Source organism: Heptranchias perlo, unplaced genomic scaffold, assembly GCF_035084215.1.
Source record: "Heptranchias perlo isolate sHepPer1 unplaced genomic scaffold, sHepPer1.hap1 HAP1_SCAFFOLD_282, whole genome shotgun sequence".
In the NCBI taxonomy this organism is placed as follows: Eukaryota; Metazoa; Chordata; class Chondrichthyes; order Hexanchiformes; family Hexanchidae; genus Heptranchias; species Heptranchias perlo.
In genome coordinates, this window is record NW_027139294.1 from 9,697 (window position 1) to 16,960 (window position 7,264).

The 7,264-nt window shown below is 45.6% G+C and overlaps 1 non-coding gene across 1 annotated transcript; it reads left to right on the plus strand.

Moving 5' to 3' along the window:
• The first annotated feature begins 3,832 nt into the window (after positions 1 to 3,832).
• Positions 3,833 to 3,906, plus strand: trnat-ugu (transfer RNA threonine (anticodon UGU)). Its single transcript has one exon. It is a non-coding gene; the product is annotated as a tRNA-Thr (tRNA).
• The last annotated feature ends 3,358 nt before the right edge of the window (positions 3,907 to 7,264 follow it).

Below are 7,264 nucleotides of genomic sequence, written 5' to 3' on the forward strand. Positions count from 1 at the left end.
CGAGTTCACTCTGGGGAGAGACCTATTAAATGTTCTGACTGTGAGAAGAGGTTTAAATGCAAAAGGAATCTGCTGACACACCAACGTACCCACACTGGGGAGAGGCCGTTCACCTGCTCCGTGTGTGGGAATAGATTCACTCAGTCATCCACCCTGCTGACACACCAGCGAGTTCACTCTGATGAGAGACCTTTTAAATGTTCTGACTGTGCGAAGAGGTTTAAAAGCAAAATTGAACTGTTGAGACACCATCGTACTCACACTGCGGAGAGGCCGTTCACCTGCTCCGTGTGTGGGAAGGGATTCACTCGGTCATCACACTTTCTGTCACACCAGCGAGTTCACACTGGGGAGAGGCTGTTCACCTGCTCAGTGTGTGGGAAGGGATTCGCTCAGTCATCGACCCTGCTGACACACCAGCGAGTTCACACTGGGGAGAGGCCGTTCACCTGCTCAGTGTTTGGGAAGGGATTCGCTCAGTCATCGACCCTGCTGACACACCACCGAGTTCACACTGGGGAGAGGCCGTTCACCTGCTCAGTGTGTGGGAAGGGATTCACTCAGTTATCGACCCTGCTGACACACCAGCGAGTTCACACAGAGGAGAGGCCGTTCTCCTGCTCCGTGTGTAAGAAGAGATTCATTCGGTCATCACAGCTTCTGAAACACCAGCGAGTTCACACTGAGTGACCTTTAAATGTTCCGACTGTGGGAAGAGATTTAAAATCAGAAACGAACTGCTGAGACATCGACGCACTCACACTGGGGAGAGACTGTTCACCTGCTCCGTGTGTGGGAAGAGATTCACTCGATCATCCCACCTTCTGAAACATTAACTTGTTGACACTATTGAGTGACCTTTTAATGCAGTGACTGTGAGAAGAGCTTTAAAAGCAGAAATGAACTGCTGACACATCAACGCATGCCCATTGGTTGAGAGACTGTTCACCTGCTCCGTGTGTGGGAAGGGATTCACTCAGTCATCACACGTGCTGAGACACCAGCGAGTTCACGAAATGAGCAGGTCCAACGAGCCAGTCTGTAACACAGGCCAATGACTCAGTGCAGCTCGTTACCCAGTCACTGGGCTCCGTTATAGCCTCTCCTGTCAGTACACACAAAGAGAAATTGTAAATCTGAAACAGAAAAAACTTCATTGTATCAAAGTTAATTCTGATCATTATTATTGTACAAACATTCTACAGCCTATCCCTTAAAAAGGACCCAATATCAAACCAGTCCCCAGTCCTTGGGCCTGTGCCTATGTTGTGATTTGCACCCGCTTCTGACTGACTTGGTATCAGACGCACTCCCGTCAACAGTAAACGGATGGAGCCGGATCCATAAGAGAAAAATGAGGACCGAGCTCCGCGGTTCTCCCAGAGTGCGGGAGGCGGAGTAACAGCAGCAGACAGAGAGATCTCTCTAAACCAGCCGCTGCCGCCGGAGAGAAGCGAGTCCCGTTCCGAGCCGTGTCTGTCAGGCGCCCGCTGACCCTCTCTTCACTGAAGGGGACCGATTCAGCACCAACTCACACACCCACCATTGGATCATTGAATCACCTTCAACACCTGAATTACATCACCACTTAATCCTCTATACACGAGGAAATACAAACCTTGTCCACGCAACCTGTCCTCATAATTTAACCATTTTAGCCCCGGTATCATTCTGGTGAAACTGCGCTGCATCCCCTCCACGGCCAATATGTCTTTCCTGAGGGGTGTGCCCAGAACTGAATGCAATACTTTAAATGGGGTCTCACCAGAGCTTTCTATCTGGAACATATTTCCACGTCTTTGAATTCCAGCTCCCTTGAGATAAAGGCCAACATCACATTAGACTTTCAAATTATTTTTTCAGCAGTCCACTGGCTTTTAGTGATTTCTGTACTTCGATCCCTAAATCTCTCTGCTCCTCCATCGTTCCGAGCTTCTCACCATTTAGAAAATACTCTGATCTATATTGCTTCCGTCCAAAGTAGATGACCTTATACTTCCCCATATTGAAAGTTTGAACAGGCTGGGGCTCTTCTGTATAGAAAAGAGGAGGCTGAGGGTGACCTGATATCGGGCTTTAAGATTATGTGAGGGCTTTATAGGTTAGGCATAGACAAGGTGTTTGCACTTGTGGGAGTGGGGACTCCAAAACATTGGGGCCATGAATATAATCCAGTCACTAATGTATCCAATCTGGCATTCAAGAGAAACAGACTTCCCCAGAGAGGCGTTAGAATGTTCAACTCACCACCACAAGGAGTAGTTAAGGCGAATAGAATGGATGCATTTACGGGGAAGCTGGATAAGCACATAGAGGAGAAGGGAATATTAGAGTTTGCTCATCGGGTTAGATGAAGAGGGGTTGGAGGAGGCTCGTCTGCAGCATAAACACCGGTATAGTCTAGTTGGGCCGAATTGCCTGTTTCTGTGATGTACATTCGATGTAATTCTATGTAAGCTCCATCTGACACAGTTTTACCAACTCACTGAATCTATCAATTTCCCTTTGTAACTTTATGCTCCCATCTACACTACTCACTGCGCCTCCTAACTCGATGTCAGCGACAAACGTCAGTGTTCGGCTCTCTATTCCTTCATCTCCGTCATTTATACATATCGGAAAAAGCTGATGCCCCAGAACTAATCACATCCGGCCAATTTGAGTACATCCCTTATTATCCCGGGCCTCTGCCTCCCACCTTCTAACCAACTCCCGACCCATTTCAATAGGTTGCCTTAAATTCCACGCACTCTCATTTTTGTTGACAGTCTCTTATGTGGTCCCTTATTGGATGCCTTTGGAAGTCAATGTCCATCTAACACCCAGAGACACTCCATTATCGAGCACGTTAGTTACATCTTCAAAAAGTTCAACGAGCTTTGTTAGACTTGACTTCCCCTTTACAAATCCATGCTGGCTCTCTCTGATTACTCCATATTTATCCAAGTGCTCAGTCATTCTTTCCCCAATAACGGATACTGGTAACTTCCCCACAACAGGCGTCAGACTGATAGGCCTAGAATTTCCAACTTTATCTCTCCGACCCATCCGAAATAATGGAGTGACATTGACAATGTTTCAATTAAAGCAACAATTCCTGAATCAAGAGAGTTTTGATCGATCATGAGTAAGCATGTACAAGTTCCTTACCTATTCCTCTTATTCCCCTGGGATGGTAAACATCAGGTCCTGGAGATTTGACAATCTCCAATCTCATTATTTTCTCCATTGCCATTATTTTATTTACACTGAATCCCCTTGATTTATTTACAGTTTTCCTCGTGTCTCTGCTATGTTCGCCTCATCCTTTTCTATGAAGACCGATGCAAAGTAAATATTTAGCAACTCTGCCATTTCCTGATTTTCAATGACAATATCACCTCCATCTGTCTTTAAGGGGCCCACATTACTCTTCGTCACCCTTCTTTCTCTTAATATACCTGTAAATACCTTGATTGTTGTCGTTATTTTCCTTCACAAGTTTTTGCTCCTTTTCCCTTTTTGGACCTCTTCGGGTTTTTCGTTTCAGCACCACAATAAACAAGACTTCGCTGTAAAGTTCGGCTCAATAGTTCTCCAATGTCAGAGCGAGAATTGTCTGAACCCCGAATTTATTTAATGTAACAAACACAAGCACACTTAATCATCGGTGTGTCAACACACTGATGGATACACAAAGATAAACACAGCGAGAAATGCAGGCAGTATCAGGATGCACAGGGAAACGGACAAGGGAAATAGACAAAGATCAAACGGTCTGTGCCTCGAACAGACAGTAACGTGTCGCTGATCGATATTAGTGAGACGAGGTGGGGAACAGGTGCTGTGAATTGGTGCTGTGGTTTAGTTGGTTAAAGCATCTGTCTTGTGAACAGGTGATCCTGGGTTCAACTCCCCGCAGTGCCTTGTGTTACTTATTATTTTTACCTAATTTGTGGAATTCAGCGACAAAGTCACACTTTGGAATTGGTATTTGTTGAGGTTTGAGGAGGAAACCGATATCAGAATGACTGTTCAAAAACACCATTTCATCACACAGACAGACCTCTCATAGAATGTGTCTGTAACACTTTAATTTAAGGACACGTTCTTGTTTCTGGGCTCGTCGGGGTCAGGGTATAATTCACGATTTATGTCATCGAGGAGCGAATGGTTGTCTCCTCGACCTCCGGATAGCAGTGATAAAGTTCGAGGATACACAGAAGCGGACAGGGTGGTCGGGGTCTGGAACTCACTGTCTGAAAGGGTGGTCGAGGCAGAAAACCTCAACTCATTTCAAAAGTACATGGATGTGCATTTGAAGTGCCGTAACCTACAGGGCTACGGACCAAGCCCTGGAAAGTGGGATTACGCTGGATAGCTCTTTTTCGGCCGGCACAGACACGATGGGCCGAATGGCTTCCTTCTGTGCTGTAGCATTCTCTGATTCTATGATTCCGTGTGTGGGAAGGGATTCACTCAGTCATCACACGTACTGAGACACCAGGAAGTTCAAAAGTGACGACAGGAGTTGGATTCTGCTGTTAATCCCATCCAGGACTGAACCATGTTCATTCTGACAGTTGGGGTTTGTTTCTCCTGATGTTAATAAGCCCTATAACTGGGCTGGAGTTTAATATTCTGGGTATCTGTTAAATATATCAGCTTTGTTTTAATCACCTTGTTGTAGATTTTGGTCTTTCCCACCTGAGTGTTTAGCATCACCTGACTGGAGCTCAGAAAGGACAATCTGGGGGGAGGATCGTCCGGTGGGAACATAACTTCAGCCTGGACACAGTCCTTCAGGGCCACACTGAGAGGGGCAAACGGCACTTTGGTCTTTCTCGTCTCTCTTCACTGACAGCAATGTCGCCGTGAGGCATCCAGTCTAAAAATGACCGTAGTAATTATTCTATGAAGATTTAACCTGTTTGTGTGACTGTCCTGAGTCTACCATTCAAGGCTGGTGTTAACTCATTTAAAATAAACCCGTTTAAAATAAATGGGTTATGAATTGTGATTTCCGTGAAGCCAATGTTCCATTCCTTTATATGATTCATGTGCCTGCTCTCCGACAACAGGGTAAATGGTGGAATATCAGCCCTGCTCAGCCGGCAATGATCACGGTACATTTTCTTGCAGACAAAACACACATTGAAACCCTGGAACTTTGAGGCGATGAATCCTTAGGGAAAATAAAATTAGGGCTCGAACCATCAAACTTTTGCACCAACCGATAGCACCACCGAGACAGGTGAAGAAGTCACCCACTGAACCAATAATTCATTGAGCTGAACTTTGAGGTTGCAGTGACCAATAGAACAGTTGTCTCCATCCAGTCCAAAATGAATGGTTGAAACTTGCAGGAGTGAAAATCCAACGAGCCGGTCTTCACTCTTAAACCAGCAACTGTGAAGTTAAGAGAAACGTGCCGGAGAAATACTCGATTTCAGCGCGGTGACACTGGGCCAGAGTAAAGCTCAGTTAATATGATCGCCGAGTGGTGAGAGGGTGGATTTGGAATTCCTGAGAGACCGCACTGCGCATTTTCCAGATCTGCTTGGAGCACCAATCCCTTCAATTCATCACTTACAGGGACAATTCGATTCTCGGTTTCTTTTCCCTGAGCTTGGTGAAATTTTTAAAAATTGAAAGCGACCAATATCAGAGCGAACCTCGTCACCGACATGCTCACAGATACAGAGCGGCCTCACTCTGCTTCAGTGAGATGAAAGCCCAGAGCGGTTTCAAGGTCGAATGTAATTGCAAAGAAAGCTCGTTCAATGAAAGTGCAGGTCATTGAGGTGCCTTTAAAGTCCTGATTGTTTGAACTGAATTTCTTCCGAAAGCGCTTCAGATTCAGGTGGAGTGATTTGGGGACTTCCTTTCCCTCTTTGCAAAAGTTTGAACCGCAGATCAAGATCAAAAGTCCCGGGCTAAATTAGGGATTCGCCGGGATATGAACCTCGCATCGAGAATTATACCCCGACCTCAATGAGCCCAGAAACAAGAACGTGTCGTCACATTTACATGTCACGGTCACATTCTAAACTGGTTTGTCCTGTGCTGTACATTACTGTCTAAATATTACAGATAAGCAGAGCACTTGAGCTGTCACAGCTGTGACTTTGACTTTTCTCCCTCTCCTCTCGATCTCCCCGGCAACTGCCACTAACCACAATCTTCTCTCACACTTCTCCATCAGGAAGTTCCGAGCCTCGGTTTTCAAATGAAATAACGCCCATCTCTCCAATTACCGACAGCCCAGAGAGAGTTTCATAATTTCAGCTCCCACTTTGCCCAAATCCTCCTTAAAGTACCGTGAAAAAATTGGCCTTTAGTCAATAATAATATAATGAAATGTTATTGTCTTCAGGGGCATTGTTTAAGATTTCACGGCTTTTAAAGATCTGCTGATGTTTAACGAATCGCCTCTTGTTTGGAGGCTTCTGTGTGGGAAAGATCAGGAAGTGATAATTGAGAGACCGAGGATGAAGCTGTTTGATGGGAGCACTGGGGACACAGACCGTGCGCGGCTCCAGTGGAGCAATCGGTCAGCGCGCGTTATTTCTACAATAATTATACACTCGAGAAATGCTGGGGTTGTGAGTTTCAGCGCCATCTAAAGTAGTTGAACCTTCTCAACATTTTGACTGGAGTTCAAGGTACAACCGGTTCCATAACACATCGACTTCTTCATGTCCCCATGTGGGCACTGAGGCTCCTCTGGCCTCCCGTCTTGCAATAGCAGGTGAGAGTTTATTTGTTTATAGGAGGGAGAGGGGGCGATTGGCGAGAGCTGAAATGGTAAAGCGGCCGGCACGACATCTTTAAATCTAAAGAACCAAACACACAATTCTTCTTTCCGTGAAGCAGGGATTCATCGGTTTGAAGTGTCGTGTAGGGAAAATTCGGGAGGCAAATCTGCTGCCTGGTGTCACGGTGTCACGGGTGAAATTATTCAGCTTTCAATTGTTGATCGGCTGAAATGTCGAGAGGCCTTTTCCAGCTCCCGTGTGGGACAAGTTCAGCTTTTGAGCCATTGGGTAAAGTGTATTTTTTTAATTGCTGCGAACGAATGACAAGAAATTTTGTACAAACAAGAAGAATTGTAAACTCACGAGTTCGCTGTCCATGTTTCTTACATCATGTTCAACAGAAACAAGGATTCTCCTCAACACGTTGCTGAAAATTGTAAACAGGAATTCTCCCCTTCTTCTCCATCGACAGGGATAATTCAGAGTCCCACCATGAATCTGTATGATGGAAACCAATCCAACAGCGA